Source organism: Onychostruthus taczanowskii, unplaced genomic scaffold (assembly GCF_017590055.1).
Source record: "Onychostruthus taczanowskii isolate IOZ18803 unplaced genomic scaffold, ASM1759005v1 scaffold12, whole genome shotgun sequence".
NCBI classification, from domain to species: domain Eukaryota; kingdom Metazoa; phylum Chordata; class Aves; order Passeriformes; family Passeridae; genus Onychostruthus; species Onychostruthus taczanowskii.
In genome coordinates this window covers 2,017,518-2,032,625 of record NW_024498351.1, presented here as the reverse complement: position 1 = coordinate 2,032,625, position 15,108 = coordinate 2,017,518, and positions in this window count along the sequence as shown.

The window sequence follows — 15,108 nt, the reverse complement described above, 5'->3', positions numbered from 1 at the left end:
ATACTGTAGCTCAAAACATCATAATATTATTCTTGATACTTTGATAGCAAAAAAGCATCGCACATATAGATTTTTGTGTCCACTTTGTGCTGGAACTATCTGAGATATAAAGCTTTATTCAACACAGGGATGGCAAAATTGAGCATGGTGTAAGTTAAGTATGAATTCTGCAACAATTTTAAAATAGGCTTTAACATGAAATGAAAAAAATATTTTCTTTTGAGCTGACCCCTTTATGTCATTTGTAGTTTTTTCAAATAGTTGTAGGTTTTTCCTGTCATTGTCAACATATTCATATTGCACTGAGAGGCTTGGCAAGAGAACCCTCCCACAGCTAACACAAATCCCACAAATATCTTTGGTATCAGTCAAACACTGGGTGGCCTAATGGATAAAACACCCACTCAAAATTTCAAAACAAGCTCAACTGGATGCATTTTACACAAGTTGTTGTGTGGCTATGGAAGGGAGCACAGCTTTGACTATGGGGAATACAGGAATGACCACAGGTACCTTCAAACAGCCTGCACAACCAGTAGCCACCATCAGTGTCCTTGTTTTAAACTGCAGCTTTTTATGACCTCCACAGCTTCCAAAAAGGCACCATTCAGCTGTGCTTTTAGCCTGCATGAGAATGCAGCTTAGAATCTTAAAGAGTATGTTAAATTTACAACCGTATAAATGTGTTTATTTCAGCTTCTAACTAAATATGCCAAATCTGTCACCTGATGTGCAAACGAAATAGGAAGAATAAAAGAACTACTACACATTGTGAAGGAAAGATAGGATAATTTTAACTTCTTATTTATAATTCTCCCTGTAGTTCATACACTTTCAGGATGGGTGTGTGATGCAGCCTGAGTTGGGAAGGCTTCGGCCTTTCAGAATTCCAGAAGTAACAGGGGATGGAACAAGCTGTCTTGGGACACTCAGGATCCCCAGTGAATTTTCTGACAGGCTAACACTTGATAAAGGAGGGAGAAAGGGGATAGGGTTTGGTTAGTGAAAGATAAGCAGTTATTTTATTTAGTTATTCTGGTTTTTTTCCTCTGCAGGAACAAGAAAGATTGTTTGGCAACTATTCAGCCACTTCGCTGAAGCCAAAGCATTAGCAGCAGTTGAACGGTTTTTATTCTATGCTTTTCCTAACTAGCTGACACAGGAAAGGAGAAGCAGCAGTTGAAAACCAATGGATAGTGGCTGGATGACATCGCTCTTGGATCAATCTCAAGAGTAAGGTTTTCCAGCATGATAATGAAAACACATCACTGGATAAACATCTGACCACAAGTAATTCTTAATGGTCATAGTTAAACCAGCAGGGAGGGATCCGCTATTAAAAAAATAATTTTAAAGTGATGGTTGGAAACATATTAAAAACACCAACAACACAACACAACAAGCACAAATACAGATGGACACCACTGATCCATAACTACTGGGAAGCCTGATGAAACAGAAAATTTACAGGAACGAACTTAGGGACTTACAGCTGACAAACCAAGAGTGGTTTTTTTTCCTGAAAGGAAAGCATGCTCCTAAGGTGGATTAGTAAGAACAAACATCCCAGATCAAAAAAAAAAAAAAAAAAAAAAAAAAAAAAAAAAAAAAAAGATAAATCACACCCCAACTTCAAAGTACCATTTAATCTTTGATTAAACTATAAGCAGATATTGATACTGAAAGACCCATATTTTTTAGAAAAATAGAACAACCCAGTAATTTTGTGTGATGAAAATGGGGATTTAAAAAGTGCCCCTAGTCTATGTATCTGAAGAGTAAATCAGTAAGAATTTCAGAACCTGGTAGGGAAAAATCTGATGGAATACTTGGTAATTGTAAGAACAAACTATCCAAAGGTACAGTTTTGGGGAATTACAGACTTCTGGGCATTTTTTAGGCCAGGCTAAACACCCATCTCTTATGGAGTACTTAGGGATAATGAAGTTAATTCTGTTGTAATCGCGGGAAACAAACTACAAAATCTGTAAGGCACGTTTTACAATGAATGCTTCTATGAAATACTTCACACATTATTTACATTGCAGGAAAAGGAAATAACTTGGAAGTATTCTAAATGCAAAGGAGCACAAGTGCAGACCCCAGATAATATTGGTTCTTCTTTATCAAGAGTAAGTAGTTTATTGTCCTCATGTGATGTTTCTTGGAAAAAGGGAAAATTGTCAGTTAATAGGAAAGCAAGCAAATTGAATGAAGTACTATAAGTAGCACTAAGGCAGCAGGCCAATAATTTTGGCATCAGTATAGAGCATGTAACATTAAGCAGCAAATGATCAAACATTCTCTGCAGTCAGACTTTGATGTTGGATGGTGGGTAGGCTCCCAAGTCATCTCATGTTGCCTCATTGCATTTCCTTTGGAGCATTCCCCATCCTTAGCACATCCTATTCCCTGAACCAAGGGCTACTTCTCCCCTAAGATCTCCTTAGCAGGGTTTTGACATCTTCTCTCCTTATTTTAGCTCTCTCCCTCACCTTAGATATCTTCCCCCATTTTACTTTATTTAAGGATGGTGACCATCCTGACAGGTGGATATTCCCCAAGTCTCTCAACTCTACTCAAGTGGTCTCTTATCAGGGTGCCCCTGAGCAGCAAGGACTCATAATTCATTTGAATGGGAAACAGTTGGGGGCTCGCCACACTTCATCCTGTGAGACTGTTGACACTGTTAGCAGCTGTCAGTGTCGCTCTCGTTCTTACCAACTGGGAGCATATCAAAATGTTACACGCACATTCAGCAGTGTAGTCTCTCCTATTTCAGTTTAATGGGAATTAAGAATACACATCAAGGGGAAAATACATTCCACAGTTGCTAAATAATTTGTACATTCTTTCTTTTTTTTTTTTTTTAACTTGTTATAGGGAAAAAAGGTGAATTCAAATTCAAGGAACTCTGTCAAAATCAGTTAATACCAGTAATGGAATTTTTTAACTATACAAATCTTTATTTCATAGCAGGGCAACTAAAATCACTGTAGCACACTCTTAGTTTGGGGAAACACAAAACCTTACCAAAATTTCTTGGTAATCTAGAAAAAATGAGATTGGCAATCTCCATCCAATTCCCAACAGACATCGTTCGCATTCCAAAACTGTGAAAACTTTGCTGGAAGATTCATTTTGGAGGCCAAGATTAGAATTTCTAATGAACTCTACAAACAACCATAAACAAATGGAAAAACATGGACATACACTGACATACTAGATTGCTATTTGCTAAAAGATATGGCTGCTTGTCCTGAAAAGAGAATGAGAGTTTAGATCTTAGATTAAACTAGCATTTTCATGACACATTCACATAAGTACATCACTTTAAAATAAAAGTACACAGGACATCACTTACTACCCATGTATTTTATTTCATTGTCAAGTGGTAGCAGCCACAGCTGGTCTATCTTGACTGCAGTTTTTTTTTACACTTTGAAAAAAAAAGATGTGTCTTCATTTCTGAAATCTTTTGCACAAAAAGGAGCCCGGATAAGTAAGTTATACCAGTTGTGTCATTACTTCACTGTTTACACTTACATACATGATAATGACATGCAAAACTGTTTCATCGATGGATCTTCCAGGCTCTGGGTTGACACTCAGCTCTGGAGTATTTAGATACTGTGATTTAAGATATCACCACTGGCAGCTGTCACCCACCTCTAAACTTAGCAGCAGCAGGAATAATTTTGTGCCAGACCTTCAGCCGCTACAATTCACAGCCTGACATATTTTCTAAACCACCTTCATTGCTTAGTCAATGCATCTGTGTTCCAGACTTATCCACCTGCCTGTGAATTGTGGCAGCTGAAGATCTGGAGTCCATTTATTCTTGCTGCCTTTGCAATGGGGGAGTAGCCTTTGGTTCAGGAGTGAACAGACAGCTTCTGGTGACAGCATCCCAATGTATCAACTACCATTGAGTGCCTTAGGAAGAGCATTGCCAGCAGGATGAAGGTCATGATCCTGCCCCTCTGCTCAGCCCTGGTGAAGCATATCTGGCATGCTGTGTCCAATTCTGGGCTCCTCAGCACAAGAAAGACATGGAGCTCCTGGAGCAGATCAAATAGAGGGCTATGAGGTTGACTAGGGGACTGGAGCACCTCAGTTATGAGGATAGTTTGAGGGATCTGGGTCTCTTCAGCCCAGAGAAGAAACAAGTGATAGGGGGCTACATCAGCATCTATTGGTATCTGAGGAAGATGGAGTCAGGCTATGCTTGATGGTGTTGAGCAATAGGACAAGAGGCAGAGGGCAGAAACTGATGCACAGAAAGATTTAACTGAACATAAAGAAGAATTTCCTTACTGTGTTGCTATAGCACTGTGATAGATTGCCAGGAGGAATTGTGGAGTCTCCTTCACTGGAGGTATTTTCAAGAACTGTCTGGTCAAATTTTGCATTGTGCTTGAGCAGTGAGGTTGTACCAGATGACACACTGTGGTCAAACCTGAGTGACTTTGTGATGTTGTAGCTACAATGTCCTCTTGGGGTGCAGTCAGCATGCACTCACACATGCTCCAACCAGTCAGTTTGACAGCACCCCAGGAGCAGCTCCCTCCGTAGTGCTAGCATGACTGGCAGATTCTCTTTTGGAATAGAATAGATCACAAATGTTATTCTAAACCATGAGGTCTCTCTAATTTGTCCCTTTTCGTAGATCTCAACAGTCTCGTCTGCAACGCTTAACACCTAGATCTAAATAAAATAATTTACCATGGAGCAGTGGATGATCTGTAAAATCACTGGGAAAGCTGAGATTGGCTATAAAATAAGTGCCCTGACATATTGCAATAATTGTTTCTGATAACACACATGCAAGCATATGCAGTCAAAAAATAATCTTTCATATCCCAAAGAAATTAAATGAAGTAAGCGTGTTGTGTTTCTTTTTCTATCTCTAAATAATTCTTCTTCCTTCATCCCCTGTTCTCAGTTCCTCCTTTTCTTTGTTGAAATTAAAACAGCAGAAAAGAAAAAACAAGGAAAGCAGTTAAGCTCTATTCACTCTGAATTGCTTAGCTAGCACAGGTTTGAGATGATAAAAACCAGAAAAGACAATTATACTAGGAAGATCTTCTAGTCCTTGGACTACAGCTTGTGAGAAGTCAAAATGTACTTCCAGATAAGCTGGGAAAACCCAAGCAAGCAGCTTTCTGCCAGATAATCACCCAGCTGAAGAGGAGCTAGGAGTTGCTCTGGTTTTGGTTACCTGCACTGCTCTGACACAGCTCTTCCCCCAGAAAAGAGAGCACTATGACAACAAATACCATCCCAGAACTCTCCTCTCCTAATCGTGACCTCAAGCTTGTTTCTTTACCACCCCTTCCTGGATGCTGCTACCTCTCACTGTGAAGGCTGTGGTTTCCCACCAGGTCTGGTTAAGTGGAGAGTTTCCCAGAAAGAAGGCACAAAACCAATAAAGCAATTAGCGACCAATTAAATTAATTAACGCTGTTTACCTACAGGAGAAAGGCAAGCCTTAAATAATTAGCAGTAAGTTTATTTTTTAAGAGTAAAAAAGCCTTTTGAAAACAACTTCTGAGTGACAATGTTTGTTTATAGACAGCCATCAAGGTATTACATTTTTCCACCCTCTCCTAACTTATTTCAGATGTTAGGAGAGCAACTGGTCTTTCAAAACATAATATGCTTGATTCAAGCAAGGGAACTGGTTTTGGTTTTTTGTTTTTTTTGGCAGTAGCAATGGTTTAGGGCTGTGATTTTTAACACTGACCATGAGCTGATTTTAGGTAATGATTACAAGTGCAATCCTGCTGAGAGTTACAAATTATCAGCACCTCAGTAACAGACTGTTAACTTTCTGCTCAGCTCCTCAAATGGAACATAAGGAAAAATATTTCCCAGCCCTTAAAAGCATATTGTCAGTGTACTAGAAGTTTGTATACACTTTGTTATATCTTTCTGCTAACTGGGCTTTATTGAGGAAAAAATCCTCTTCACAGAACAGAACTCAGAGACAAATGTAAAACTGCAAATATAGAATTATCTTGTGTGTAGCTGTATATTGCCATGTACATAATTTTTTTATCCTTTGCCCTTAGGGCAGGAAAGAACAGGAGAAAAAAACAGGTCTCATTAAGACTTTTCTGTCTCAGCTTTCAACATGGAAAACACACAGATAAGTATGTGGCTCTTGCAGCTGGAAAAATGTATGGATTTTTGCTGTATTCACAAGAAAGTGATAAGCACCATGAACATGGATAGGAGTAAAACCATTAACCCAACCAATACAGAGTGGCATCTGATTAACTAGAAAAGTTGTTAATATCTACACGTCAAGAATTTCCTTTTTTTCTCTACATCAAATTTGAAGTGTAGCATCTTTATGCTTCTGTTACAAACCTTTCTTTTTTATTCCTAGTGTATTGAAATGTTATCTTCTAGAATGTCTTCCCTCTGTGTCCATTGTCCTTCAAACAATTCCCTTAAATACATCAAGCATGACTAAAGAACCCACAGACTCAAAAACCCATGCAACAGGTACTTCTTTCAAAATCTGACCAGCAAATGCTCTCATATAACAAGACATGAAACTGACTGAACACAGACTTCATTTAGCTCTACAGTCAGAGCATTATGGAGTAGGACAAATCTGATCCCTGCCTCACATCAATCCAACAGCACATGTACTATGCTTATGACTTTGAAGAGGTATAACACTGAAAATTGATTTCATGTCCATATATCTTCATACATAGATGATTTGCCAACAGTTGATATGTGATACCAGAATTACGGACTGTTTGTCCTCAGTAGCTTTCTTGGCCTTCTGTTTGTTTAAACTATTTATAAAAATCAGATAATCGTGAAAACTGTTTTTTGTAACTGCTGACCTGATTTACCTTTTAAATGCATAAGATCTATAAGATGCCCATGTTAAGGGAATAAAAACAGAGACTTCAATTTCATAGATGAAACATAAGAAGCAGTTCTAAAAGCAAGAGAACTAACATATCAATGTCTCAGCCCAAGAATGAAGACTACATTTCTAGTATCCTTTTAGGGGAAGTGAATCACATAAATAATTATCCTATGTCTAATAAAAGTGCTTTGACTAATTTTGCTGAGGCTGAACCTTTTTTCTTTCTTGATTTTTCAACATGGAGGATATTTTTCTCTATTTATTTTTGCTTTCAAGTACATTCTTAAATATATTTTACTGATGAAGAAATTATTAGATATTCTCATAAGTTTTTAAAATAGCTTAATCTTTTATCCTATATCTTTGAAATGATAAATTAAGCCTTTTGTAAAGAACTATTCATATTCATTCCTATCATCCCTGGAAGTTTAAGGATATTATTGGATAAAAGATGTTTCCCTAATTTACTTCAAAATATATAGTATAACAAAAAAATTTTTTAAATGTCAAATATGTGGGAATTTTCAGAACAAAATACCATGTTCAAGCTCTTTTTGAATATGTCTTGCTAGAATATCCACATGCTTAAAGAACCTACAAAAATCCTGAAACATTAGACTTTTAAATATTTTGAATTAAGAAGCATTTTACACAGTAATGATAAAAAGACAGCACTCATTGGTCTTGTTATATTAATTTCAGTAAAATTAAAAAGCCAGATAGGGTCAGGGGTAGAATAATACTTTAAAAAGTTCTTTTCTATGTTCTTTTCTCTTAGTTGTTTGGTTTGCCCTTCAGTGGTAGGGCTGCAAGAATTTTTCTGCATGGTCAGCTTGACCAAGAAGGCCCAAAATTCTGAGATTTTGTAGCCACTGCCTTGATTCATTGACTGTTTGCACTAAAATTATTTGCGAGCCAGCAGCTTGAATGGTTCTCATCTATTCTCATTTGGTATTTCATCGAGCTCAGTGTATCAGAAATCATCAATGTTTCCCATAGATTTTTATCTCTACCATTATTTTTGGCAATGCTTTTGATTGAATATTGGCTCTCTTTAGTTATAGGGAAAAGGAGACATCAAGCTCTTAGGAGGCAGCTATGTATATCCTAGGATTATAATTACTCAATTTGTGATATTAAAGAGATTCCAGACCCTAAAGATCATAGATATCTGCCACATCTGTGCGGGCACATCGCAACTAGCTTTACACCAACCCTGGTCTATAGCCATGCAAAACCAGAGCCAAGCATGAGTTAACCACCTGGCTGCTCAAGCAGTTTTGTGGATACAAGATAAAATTCACCTTTCGTATACACAGGAATCAAGCATCATCACCTTACAGTGGAAATACAAGAACAAGAGTAGTGTTCTTACCTGTAACATTTAAAATAATTTTCAGAGTTACACTTCGAAATCCAAGGGATGTTAAGAGAATGGATATTCTTATTGACTTGCTTAATTTCATCTCTAAGTGTGGAGCTGGTCACAGTGGAATTGGTAGGAAAACACTTTCTGAAGAAATAGATATAAAATAGAGAGGAAACCATAGTATAAGAAAAGATGGGGTTTGACCTGCTGCTAAAATCCAGGTGAGTCTCACTGCAGTCAATGACAATAACATGAGGCAATTTGGGAAAACCCACTTGAAAAGGAGAAATTCAGTACCTTGTTCATGTAATTTTGTGCACACAAACTTCAATAATTAAAAGTAGTGTTATTTTTCTTCATTTTTTTTTCTGTTTCATAACTACATATCTAAACATATTTCACCAAAGAGTAGTGATCTACTAAGTTTTTTCCACCAGTGTGGCATTTCTGTAAACTTTAGAAAGCTCCCAAAATGGCATAATTTCAACTCTTAATATTGTGAGAGCGGTGCAGTAGAAACCTTAATCAGGGCTCCTACTCACAGTGAAATACATCCCTATTTAGTGACCATCCCGTTTAAGGAAAGTTTTCCTGAACCGTCACTTAATGTAAACCAAATGTTCTGTGCAACTCCTTCCTCCTACTGAAGCTTTTGACCCTTAGCCACCATATTAACACCTCTAATTGTAACTGACAGGGCAATTTCCTGGTTGCCATTGTGCGAGACAAGCAGCGAACACTAGCCACAAGCAATTTATGACCTTTGACTATCATATTAACTCTTTTAATTGTAACTGACAGGGCAGTTAGGCCAAAAAGTGTCCCAGCAAAGCACTCCAGGCAGTTGTGAATGTCCCACTAAAGCCAAGGAAGGAGAATCCACTCAATGCAGAGGGATAGATATGGAGAAAGAAGGGGCAATACCTGAGGCTGGATAACCCCCAAACTCCCTGTAATCATCACTGATTATTTTTTGCTTCAATTTGCCCTAACATTCTCTGCTAAAAGCCAGAACTACTTTTACTGAATGCAAGGAACTTACTTTTAACTTTTGAAGAAAATTTCCAAAAATGTTCTCAGTATTTCTGTTCCTAATAAAATTATTTTTAGTGTAAACAAATTTCAAGTTCTTTGATGAAAAAGGCAGTTCCTCAGTATTTTATATTTGAAAATGCAAATGTTCTTACATTGTTTAAATAAAACCAACTTTCTAGAGTCTTGGAAAACATGTGAAGTTAATGCACCTCTGGTCAACAGCCACTGAAGCATGCTCTAACATGAGACTAAATAAGTGAGGGGTTATCTCAAGTGGAAGAGGGGGGAGTGTCGCAGATGACTCATATACACTTTTGGTAAACTGGCCCCTAGAGGGTGAAATATTGTACTCACAAACACTTTAGCAGGTCTGATATCATCCAGCAGCAGGTGAGGGCACCAATCAGATACTAAAAAGATTCTCTCTTATTTGTTGTAGTCCTACATGCATAAACACTGATCATTTAAATTTGAGTGTTTTATTATATTTTTTGATCTGCCCTATGGATGTGTTATATTCAGATAAGGTAAAAATTCTGAATACTTTCTTATTGCAGTCTATAAATCCTTTTTTCCTTAAAAGGAAGAAAAAAAGCAGCAAAATTGAAACAAAATCTGTAAGAAAGTAATACAATCTATTTTCAGTTTTATATATCATGTCAAACAATTTTGTTAAATTCCAAGCACTTTCTAGCTGTCCAAGATTTCCCTTCTCAATATGAGAAAAAAGAGAAATCCACATTAAATCTAGAAAAACTGAATAGCTTGTGTTATGAAACACAGAAAGTCAGAACACTGAGGAGCTGAATCCTGGCCCAAGAGTGCATTTTCACAAATGCCTCTTTTGACAGCAAACCCAGCTTGCCCCCTACACTCATCATCTTGTTCACAGAGCAGCCCTACAAACAACATGTCAGCTTAACTGTGAATGAAATTACACATTGTAGACAACATAATACCTTGTAGACACCAGAACAGGAAGATCTTCCTTCCCTTCTTATTTTCAACTACTCTTCCTCCTCCAGGCTTGACCTGACCCTTTCCTTGTGCCAGCAAGAGCATGTCTCTGCTGAGCCAGTTCAGCCCACTTTCCCCTGCAACAGCACACAGTTTTTGGTGGGTTTACTTTTAACTGCCAGCTGAGTGAATGGAATCAGCTCAAGCTCCTCTGAGAGAGGGTTACATGGCCATCAGACAGGAGACAAGGGAAGAAGGGATACAAGCTCTCCTTTTTAGAGACACTGCAACAAATTTAGGGCTAGTCAAGCTCAAAGTATAACGTGCAGCATCCTGAGAGGCAGTTGCAGAGAAAGCAAGGCCAAGGAAAGACATACGTAGCACTGCATCCCTAGCTAGGGTGTTTCATTATTATTGCTGATAGGTTTTATATGTTAACATTGACATAAATGTCATTAGGTAATTTTAAAAAATATTTTCAAAGTTATTATCCAAGTAACAAAGAACTCTGTCGCATTCTTAGAAACTGCCTTATAATGATCTCCACAGCAACATACAATCCTTCTGTGATTCCTTCTAATGGATCTTCGGTGTCCTTGAACAGGTTTACCCTCTCAGAAGTGATCATAAATGAATGGATTTGTGCTCTTTCAAATCTCTTGACAGAACTTCTCTGTCTCCTGCAGACCTTCAGTTTAATGTTGCTTTCTAGATATCTGTTCAGATTGAGATACACTGTTTTATTTTAAAAACCATTTAGTCTACATAACTTCAAGAATACTATTAAATGAGACATCATTTTTTTCTAGAAACATCACAAAAGAGAAAATATTTATTAGGGCTTTTTCTTCTTGACATTACCGGTTACATTAAATTCTGACTGTTGGCATTCAGGTGCTTTCACCTTGCATGTATTCTCACATGTAAGGATAAAGGGGATGGTGGCATATGAGCTTTGAGCTCAGGCTAGCTTTAAGCAGCAAATTTTTGCACTGGTGCAGCTTCTCAACAGTGGTTAGTGTCAAGGAAAAGGAAATATTTCACATCTCCTACTTATGCACTGATAAGACCAGGGTTCTCAGCCATGCTGCATGAAAATTAGCAATAAATGTTGAGAAGACCAAAAGGGAATTTAAAAAATATATATAATAAAAATTATAAACATAAAAGAATTTGAGGGGAGGATTACCCCAAATATTTGCCTGCTACTGAAAGCTCTTCTGTGACGGGAGAAAACAAATAAAAAGGAAGCCTTCATCATTAATAACATTTTCTAAAGCATTCTTATCAGTAAAACTAATGTGCCCCAACATTAATTTAAATGGTTTCAACTCTCTTAACAAATACAAATACTACTTTCTAAAAAAGCCATCCAAAAATACCCCATTATGTCCTTCTCTCAGTAGGACAACAGACTATCAAATTAAAAACCTGAAAGTGAGAAAGAAATATAAAGTGAGATGAAAATTACTATTTTTCACCTTTCTGTCATTTCTTTTTAGTCAAATCATCTGCTTTGCTTCTTATATTTAGACACATAAGTCTGTAAATAGGTTCCTAATTTTCTGATTTCTTTGTGTATGTGATAGTCATTTAATTAAGAATTTAATAGCACCTTTTTCTTAATTTGTGTTCTTAGGAACACAAACCTGATTGAAGCCCCTAACGTCAGGCAAATCTTTCTGTCTTTGCATTATTGCATGAGAGAATATAAACAAACTCTTACACAACTCTTTGACAGGGACATACTCTAAATTGCTACCTGCTTAATAAACCCCTATGGAGGTCCTAAGCTGTTTCAGATGAGAGTAGATGTTTGATCAGATGCACGAAGATTATTTTAAGTAAGCATGCAACTATCTTGTCTGGTCTTTCAACAGCTAGATACCTCTACAAAGACCCACGGGAATAGGGGAAATTCTACTGCAGTAGACTTTGCAAGGGTCCTGGAGGACTTGCTAAGAATGCTAAATAAACAAGGGCTCCCATTCCACCCAGCCACAAAGAGCTAACAAGCCCCGTGCCCCCCCTCCCTGTCCTCCGGCGGGCTGTACCTCCCACCGGCAGCCCACACTCATCAATACACAGGAACAGCAGATATCGCACACCAGATCCTGCTGTGATGAGCAAACACCAATCAACAGCTCCATTAACCTCCAGAGGACGGTATGGTTTGTTTACAGTAAATACTAGAGCACTGCCAGAGGAGGGATGAACAGGAAATGCTGAGGAGGCTTTTCCCCCTTCTGTTTCAGGAACATTTGGAAGTTTTGGGTTTGTGTGCAGGCCAGTCTTGGGTATTGCTTTCTTCTTTTTAAAAAAAAAACAACCTGGCGAAAATTCAGTCATTTAAAATTATCAGTAATTTAAGTTTGGTTGGGGGTTTTTTTTGTTCAAGAACCTTCAATCATAATGACTACATTTTCAAAAGCATCTGTTGACAAACAACATATATAGCATTTTTCATGAGATTATCAAGGGAGAGTGCTAACCGTCATTAACTGAGCATTATCCAGCTTTATGCAGATGTTTGTTATTGTTCTCCAGCCCTTCAATACTTTGCTCTAACATGTACTAAGTGAACTGGAAAGTTTTGCATCCAAGACCAGCAGACTGTGGAAGGGATTTGGGTGAATACTACAGTTTATAGAAAAGAATGAGATGTTGGGAGAGGTTCAGGGAGAAGATCCAAAAAATTCTGAAATCCACCCTGTACGGTGTTACCACCTGAGTGGCACACTAGAGTGAGTCCCCTCTCCTAGAGCCTTAGGGGGAAAGATTGCTTCTTCCTTTGCATACAGCCTACTGACTGTTCTGTTTGGAGACTGGATTCGCTTCGGATCCTTTGTTAACAAAGACAATATAATTTATTATGCACACATATCTGTGCTTGGAAGACGTACACTGCAAGTAGCTGATCTCATTCTCTGCTCAAGTAACATGTGACTTGGACATTAGTCCAAATTGCTCTTTTTTGCTTGGAACCTGTGATTGAATGGTAAAGAAAGTTTTAGTAGCCCCACAGAAATTAGCTTGAGTTTGAGCTCAGGGGGAAAGTTGAGTTTCTTATCTTGTAGGGCTGAGTTGAGCTGTAAAACAGTAGCTGAAGGATGACTACTTAACTAATCTCTAGGGTGGTTAAGTACCTGGCAAAAGGGAAGAGGAAACAATTAGATTGGGCGATGGAAAATTATCTGTACTTTTTAATAGTTATTTTTTCAAAATAAAGAACCAGGAAATTATTTATGCAAAATGCCCATCATATGTGGTATTTAAATTACTGATACATTAATAAAAATTTTTCTACATGACTCAATGAAGTTTCTACAGAGGACAGGCCTCAGTTTCTTCTAAAATACATAAATGTTTTGAATCCTCTGCCAGGTATGCTTGTAACACTTCAGATGAGCCCTACTCATCACCTCAGAAATGAGGGGAAGTCTGTTATGATAGCTAACCAAAAAACAAGCTACATGTCAGCAGCTACATGACCACAGCATTCCGGTGTGGAATATAACTGAACAAAAGCATTCAAATTTCAAAACTAATTTTCAAAATGTTTCAATATCGTGGTATATATTTATCTCTATGACCCCTGGCTCCTGGACACTTTTCCAAGTAACATTTATAATGCGTCCAAATTCACGTATGTTTGAGTCCACCAACAGAAGTATTTGTAAGACACAGTGTATGATGATAAGTGGACAAATGTTACATGGTAAAATGTTTATAGAAACCAGGTTGAAAGAGCTTCTCGGTGGCTACACCTCTTCATCCACCCTTCCATTAACTTAATTAAGCTAACCCACAGGCTTACAAGCCTGGGGGACTTAGAGAACTTGATCTGAAAAGAAAAATAAAGGGTTTAATCACCAGGACAAGTTTTCCAAGTTGTCATAGCTCTAGTGTTTATAACCTGCACACTTACATAAACCCAAACTTCCATTACTTGCTTGAGAGTCTCAGATCAATATTATAGATAAAGGTAAAGCTTAAGGTAAACGATTACCCTATAAGATGATGGCAATAGTAATTTTAGTGAACATCAAACACATTTGGATACAGTAAGCTCGCACAGATAATAAATTCATCAGCTATTTCTGCTGATTGATCTGTATTCCAGTTTAATTAGCCATGAAAGACTCAATTTTTTTTTCTGAAGACTTTCCTCCCCCTTTTTTTTGTTACAGATCACTGCCACAAAGGATAATCCCCAGCTGTCAAGTTAAGGAAATTTAAACGGTAGGTTCTAAAAAAAAAAAATCATTACCAGTCATGAATTAATTTTCATATATACCAGTTATACTTATTTCCCAATGACTTTGATTGGAAAATCACATCTGAAAATAAAGTGATGCCCTTAAACTATAATTTTAAAATAGGCTTTAAAATTCTTTGAAAGCAGAGGAGCTTGATATAGTGGAAATAAAAATGTAAGAAGCCAGAAGTTCTGTGGAGTGGCACAAAACCTAAAATCTTGTTGTTGGTTAACTTTCAGCAAGCGTCTTTAACCAGTGCCAAATTAGCACTGCAGATCTATCTGGCATAAGAAAGGACAAATCTATTTCACAGAGAGAATACTACTTCATTCCTGAAAAAATAAATAAATAAAAAACCCAGTGCCGCAAATGCAATCAGAAAATTTACAAAGAATATCAATGTTTGTTTTAACTTGACACTACAAAAGAAGAGGCAAGGAACAATAGTGAGGTCCAGCTGTTGTTTTCCTTGAAGAAGTCCTAGCTCCTCATGCAGAGAAACTACACTTGAGATGAGCTGGCTGAGACAAATGTTCTGTCTACACTTTAAATGGCAGCTGGTTATTAAATGACTCCCAATAGGATGAACACTT